A 6,000-nucleotide genomic window follows, 5' to 3' on the forward strand; every position below is an offset into this window, starting at 1 on the left:
ACCTATATAGTCGAGTGTCTTCAGAGTAAATGAAAGCAGCTGAATAACGCAGTTCCTTTTGACTTTGAGACTCCTTACATCTTACCTAACACCAGGCAAGGCATTTTGCTGCATGGGGCGACTAAGTTGTAAAAAGAGCTTTGTCCAAGCCCTGTGTGTCCTCAGAAAGTCTCACAAGAAGGACTTGCTGTCTCTTCCGGTCCCCAAAAAAGCTAAAACCTGAACGGGGACAGCGCTCAAGCAGTTCCTCCTGATGCAAGCGTCTCAGGCTCCCGTCTCTGGGAAGGCGGAGACGTCTGTGTTTTCCTGCCTACACCCTTGCCTGCTTTCTGAAAGGCCATAGCTGGCTTTGGCTTGGGAGGCCGTGTAAGTCTCCACTATAATTAAAAGGTACAATGGCAAAAATTTGCTATGCCTCCAGCAAGACAGAAGCTGTGCTCGTCAAAGGCCTTTGCCTCCTTCCTCACAGATCATCAAATCCAGTCTTTTTAAAAAGTGCAAATAAGAAAAACCCCTCCAAGGCAGAACAAGAACTATGTCGAAACAAAGTCAATGAAACAATTTGCTCTCCCAGGTAGCAGCAGAGATAATTTCCACTCTGGTCGTCCCTATCCACACCCCAGCTCAGGCCTGATTATTCACCTTCCGAGGAGGGAGCTCCGCACCCAACTTTTTGATTAAAGCCTGTTTTGTTGGTTGAGGGCAAAAGCTTTCAATTACCCTCATGCCCTTATTGTGTCTGAAAAAAAAAAAAAAAAGGTACCCCTAAGCCTTGGGACAGAAAGACTATAAGAGTGTATTAACTCATAAGCATGACATGGAATTCCTTATAAGTCACCTAAACCTGTGAGTCAGGAAGTACTTTGGAAGTCAAAATGGAAGCTTCGCAGAAGCTTTTGGCTTCTAAAAGCCAAAAACGCAAGGCTTCTTGCAAAGTTATTCACAGAATGCGGAGCATATTTCTTGCCAATTAGACAGCTCTATATTTACAGACTCTTATAATCAATTCAACGTGCCATTTATAAAAGAAGAAACTGAGGCCCCCACGAATTAATTGTCCCAAGATTAAATTACCCAGTTTACCCAAACAGCCCTTAGTCCTAACTGCCGCCATGCCTTCACTCACCACGAGGCGGCAGCAGAGAGCCCTCCTCAATGCGGAGAGCAGAGGCCACGGCGACACGCGGAGCCCCGGACGGGGTGGCCCAGCGCTTCAGTAGTGCCGGCTAGCACCCGTATGTTTATGTGGCATGATGCCGAACAACCACCGGTCTGAATGTTTAAAACCTGGCCGCTGACTGTCTCTGCACACCGTCAGGGTGGTTGGAACAAACTGCACTCTCCCTGTATTAAACGGGGCTCCCCTCGTCCTTCTGGGATTCTGCAATGGCACCCCGCTCCAGTGCTCTTGCCTGGAAATGCCACGGACGGAGGAGCCTGGTGGGCTGCAGTCCATGGGGTCTCGAAGAGTCAGACACCGCTGAGCGACTTCACTTTCAGTTTTCACTTTCCTACATTGGAGAAGGCAATGGCAACCCACTCCAGTGTTCCTGCCTGGAGAATCCCAGGGACCAGGGAGCCTGGTGGGCTGCCGTCTATGGGGTCACACAGAGTCGGACACGACTGAAGCGACTTAGCAGCAGCAACAGCAAAAGCCCAAAAGAGACTGTGTCTCCAAAAAGTGGGAAATCACTGCCTTCTCCACGATTGCTATTAATAATGAGATTAATTGCTACCATCTTGGGGTTGAAACTAGGAAACCATGATTAGATATTTTAGGGTTTCTTGAGGAAGAAGGAAACTGCTGACTTACAGTATCATTCTACAGCAGGGATTACCTCTAAGTGGCTAAGTGAAGTCACTCAGTTGTGTCCAACTTTTTGCGACCCCGTGGACTGTAGCCTACCAGGCTCCTCTGTCCATGGGATTCTCCAGGCAAGAGTACTGGAGTGGATTGCCATTTCCTTCTCCAGGGGGTCTTCCCGACCCAGGGATCGAACCCGGGTCTCCCGCATCGGAGGCAGACGCTTCAACCTCTGAACCACCAGGGAAGACGTGACCTCTAGGTGACTATTACTCTAAACTCAGGTACAAGTAAACGCATGTAACGTGTACATGGCTGTGACAGAGACGTGTCATGGAGAGCCGACGAGAGAGACTCAGACGATTCCTGGGAGTAGGGCACCACAGACATGTCAGAGTGGACCCCGAGCAGAAAAGGAATAGCATCTGGGGAAAGTGAAAAAGATGCTGGTGACCACAAGCGATAAGACGCAAGCTACGCGCTCCTTATGACCCCAGAGGTGCCGTGGGGCATACCTGCCGACCAGCATCAAAACTTCCCCACCCCAGAGATTTGGAAAAACAAACCCAAAGATCAGGAAGGCAAGTCTTTGGTGGGGGTAGATTAAAAAGAGGCCTCACCTTTTCAGCCATTATACCTCACAGGTATGTGGTGTCCGGTCCCATCACTTCATGGCAAATAGATGGGGAAACAGCAGGAACAGTAAAAGACCCTTTTTTGGGGGGGGGGCTCCAAAATCACTGCAGATGGTGACTGCAGCCATGAAATTAAAAGACGCTTACTCCTTGGAAGAAAAGTTATGACCAACCTAGACAGCATATTAAAAAGCAGAGACATTACTTTGCCAACAAAGGTCCGTCTAGTCAAAGCTACTGTTTTTCCAGTAGTCTTGTATGGACATGAGAGCTGGACTATAAAGAAAGCTGAGCACAAAAGAATTCATGCTTTTGAACTGTGGTGTTGGAGAAGACTCTTGAGAGTCCCTTGGACTGCAAGGAGATCCAACCAGTCCATCCTAAAGGAGATCAGTCCTAAATATTCATTGGAAGGACTGATGCTGAAGCTGAAACTCCAATCCTTTGGCCACCTGTTGGGAAGAGCTGACTCATTTGAAAAGATCCTGATGCTGGGAAAGATTGAAGGTGGGAGGAGAAGGGGACAACAGAGGATGAGACGGTTGGATGGCATCACTGAATCGATGGACATGAGTCTTGGTAAAGTCCGGAAGTTGGTGATGGACAGGGAGGCCTGGTGTGCTGCAGTCCATGGGTTCACAAAGAGTCAGACTTGACTGAGTGACTGAATTGAACCGATGTAGCAGAAGTTCTAGAATTTGGCAAAATATCAGAAGGAAGCTTTGCCAGATTAATTATTATTACTTTATGTTCATTAAACTTAAGTCCGTGTTAAAAGTGCTTTTCAGGTATTCCTAAGAGGGCTGGCAGAGACAAGAGGGAAATGCTGAGACATCGATATCCATGTGGTTAATTATCTGGGGAATCTTCAGAGGCAGCCACTGACCCTGATCTGACACTCACCCCTCCCCACATACGGCCAGGGTGCTTCTGTCTCTGCAGCTCTTCATCAAGGCAGCCAGGCTGTACAGAACACCTGCGTGTCCTGGGACTTCCAAGCTGCAGAGACTAAGAAGCTGAAACATTGTCAAGTTACAGTGTGGTCCTGACCACCATCAGCTGTTTTGCCAGTCCTCAAGGCCAAAGCGCAGGCAACCTCCAGGTCCAGAAACACTCCCACCCTTTCTGGCCCTTTTTGCTTTCACAGTGAGTTTTCAGACTTGGACCATTTCAATCAAATGAAGTCTCACTGCAGCTTCCCCCAGCCCCCTGAACGTAAGGAATGCTAGTATTCAGGTGCAATAAAACATACTGTGAAATCAGAACACAAAAGAAATGCAATTGACGTTTGAACAAGGACAGTTAGGAACACTGACCCCAAGTGCGGCTGAAAATCTGCCTGTAACTTTTGACTCTCCCCAAACTTAACTACTAACAGCCTTACTGATAACACAGTCAATTAACACACATGTTTTAAGGTATATGTCTTATGTGCTGTATTCTTAGACTAAACTAGATTTTAAAAAATGTTCAGAAAACCATAAGAGAAAAGATATTTACAGTATTGTAGTGTGTTCACTGATGACATAAGTTTATATTGTCAGCTCACAAGATGATTATCTATCAGTTCCCGTATCAATATTGTCTTATTTGATACAAAATGCTCTCAATGTTACTAACACTAAACATCAAAACTGAAAAGATGATGAGAACCAGAAATTCATATGCATTTGCAGGTTAAATGATTCCTGGGTTGGTAGCAAAGCAGCAACACATAGTCGCTTTACAGTCGCCTGGTAGAATCGATATGATTGCTTCACATTCGCCGAGCTTACACACTAATGAATGAGTGGTTATAAAACTGTATGTTGTACAATGTTACAGTCATATCCATAATACATTATTAAAAAGTGTTGCTTTTCAAAATAAACCACTTACCCGCGACAAGCTGATATGCAGATTCTCCAGGTCTGAGAAAAGCGCAGTGTACAGCAACGTATTTCTCTGAAAGCGAAGTCAGAAAACAGAAAATTCACATTTTCAATTTTCCATTAAATATCACTCACTTAATGCCAGTGTAAAAATAGGCGATCCACTTTCATACAAGTCGCCCAACATGACGCTCCGCTACATGCATATTTCTGTATATACTGACTGAAAAGCGTCTACAGATAAGTGGACCCACACAGTCCAAATCTGTGCTGTTCAAGGGCCAACTGTACTATGGAAACATACGCCAGGGTATGAGACAAATATTATCTCCCAGTTTGAGTGAGACTCACAAACCAGTGAGACAGAATAAGCTGTGGGGCAGTCTTCCTGAGGTGGACATGTTTCCACCTTTGGAATTCTTAGTTGTCCGTGTATAGGGCACATAAAAATTTTAAATACAAGGTTTAATCCTCCCTGTTGAAAATAAAGGATGAGATTGCATCTCCTCTTTTTCTCATCTACTTTAGACAATGTAATTTTAAGTGGTTTCCCCTCCCTTTTCAATGGATATAAAACCTTCTGAAAACTAGACAGACTTTTTGTCACCTTAATAACCCAGAAACGTCTTTGTCAATAACCTGGGGGTCATGTCTTTGAAACGCAGACGTTAGGAGAGCTCCCTGTGTCCAGTTTCCATGGGAGGCCAGGAACAGGGCTTCGGTGGGCACTTTCTTCCAAGTTGTCCCAAAGGTATGAGGAGTTTGCTCTTCTGAATAAAGCTGATGAGCTAACATAGACGGTTACCCCAGTTGCCAGGTAAAGTCAGGGTGACGTGTGCGTGTGGCAAATGGTGCTGCCTGGCCTCTTCTTTGAGGACTAGCCATTGCCTTTCTGGAGAAATCTGTAATGAGCATATTCAGTAACAGGAGATAGCAAAGTGGACAGTTTCATTGCCGCTGTAAATCTGGGAAGGAGGTAAGATGCCCAGTAACACAATAATAGCAACAATAACAAGTCCCCACACACCGGACAAACGTGCTAACAATTTACAGCTCTCATTTGATGTTAGAAATGACTGTAGGCAGTGAGGATAGGTGTGATCATCCCACACCAGAGACCCGGAAACCGAAACTCTTAGGACTGAAAGCCGGCGCACCATCAGGCATGGAAGCAGAGAGCAACAGGCAATGCGACCCGATCTTCTGATCGCATCTGATCGCGTTTGCTCGCGTCGCCTCCTAACCGGGAGTGAAGCGCCAAGTGATGCCCGCAGGGCCTCCCTCGGTCGCCCGCCCGCCCTCCGAGCCGCCCACCCGCGGGGTCTGCACTCGCCACCGACCGCGGGAGGACAGCGCCTCCTTTTCCGAGTGAAGAACAGGGATTCGCAAAGGGCCTGAGAGTGGGCTCTAAAGAGGGCGGGAAAGAGTCGATTCCGGCGCCTTTCCGAGGAGGGTGAGTTGGGAAAGCAGGATATGATGTGTGTTTGCCCTCATTCAGGAAACCTTCCCTGAGCACCTCGTGTGCGCCAGGCGTCCACTCTGCCACCGTGAATAGGATGCGGATACAATAAAGTGATATAGAGAAGAGCATGAATAATTAATAGGGTTCCCTCTTAGAAGTGTTTCAATAGCAGCATCAACTATTGATAATCAGCCAGTTAGAAATAGCAAGCTCACCCAAAAAGAAATG

Source organism: Capra hircus, chromosome 7 (genome assembly GCF_001704415.2).
Source record: "Capra hircus breed San Clemente chromosome 7, ASM170441v1, whole genome shotgun sequence".
Taxonomy (NCBI): domain Eukaryota; kingdom Metazoa; phylum Chordata; class Mammalia; order Artiodactyla; family Bovidae; genus Capra; species Capra hircus.